The sequence below is a fragment of the Sorex araneus genome, chromosome 4 (genome assembly GCF_027595985.1).
Source record: "Sorex araneus isolate mSorAra2 chromosome 4, mSorAra2.pri, whole genome shotgun sequence".
NCBI classification, from domain to species: Eukaryota; Metazoa; Chordata; class Mammalia; order Eulipotyphla; family Soricidae; genus Sorex; species Sorex araneus.
Window position 1 is genome coordinate 173,505,260 of NC_073305.1, and position 1,038 is coordinate 173,506,297.

The 1,038-nt window shown below is 39.1% G+C and overlaps 1 pseudogene; it reads right to left on the bottom strand.

Moving 5' to 3' along the window:
- Positions 1-506: 506 nt before the first annotated feature.
- Positions 507-680, bottom strand: LOC129404470 (U2 spliceosomal RNA; annotated as a pseudogene).
- Between the last annotated feature and the right edge of the window lie 358 nt (positions 681-1,038).

The following is a 1,038-nucleotide window of genomic DNA, read 5'->3' on the forward strand; positions in this document are numbered from 1 at the left end:
TATAGCTGTGCTAAATATTTTCAAATTAATGTTTCTGTGTTTTGGGGGGATTGATGCCATGAAGTGGAGTCACTGGGTCATATGGAAGCTCAACTGTTTTCTTGTTTGTGAAATCACTGTGCTATTTTTCACAGAAGCTAAACCAGAGGGAATGAAGGTTTCCTTTTCAACACACTTCTTCCAACACTGTTGCCAGTATTTTTGACATATGCCATTCCCACAGGTATGAGATGATAGCTCATTGATATTTGGTTGTATTTCCATAATAGTCAGTGGTGAAAAATACTCTTTGATGTGTCCATTGGCCCTTTCAGAGTCTTCTTTATGAGAGAATCTATTCATCTCCTTTTTTAAGGATAATAACTAAAAGTGTTTGACTGACATATGCTCACATAATAAAGGCTATCATTAGTACTATTCTCTCACTGGAAATTTTGTGAAAGCAATATAGGAAATTATCTTGAAAAGCAGGAGTGGAACAGGAATGTATACCATTTGAAAGAAACAAAAGGAGATGCTTCTATTTAAGGCTGGAGTCAATAGTAGCATCTGGGAGGTAGGGGTTGTGAGACAGCTCACCTACCTCCTTCAATTACTCCATCATTTCCCTTTCTAGTCACAACAATTTTATCATGATTTCTTCTCTTCACTTGACCTTAGCCAAAAGGCCAAGAAGCCATCATGATTCCTTCTCTTTGTGCAAAATCTTTTTATACAAACCACCTGGCTATTACTATGGTTATAATAAGAATCAGTTGCTTTGTTAATGTTGATGTAGTATAACATTGCTTTTGTCCTTTTAGCCTTGCCGCAGGGAACTTAGTTTATCTTAAAGCAATGTCCTTTCTGTATGGACACAGGAAGATAGTTAATATTATGCTTTGCATATTGGAAGCTGGGCTGGAATGATAGCACAGCTGTAGGGTGTTTGCCTTGCACGTGGCTGACCTGAATTCGGTTCCTCCACCCCTCTTGGAGAGCCCAGTAAGCTACCGAGAGTATCTTACCCACATGGCAGAGCCTGGCAAGCTACCCATG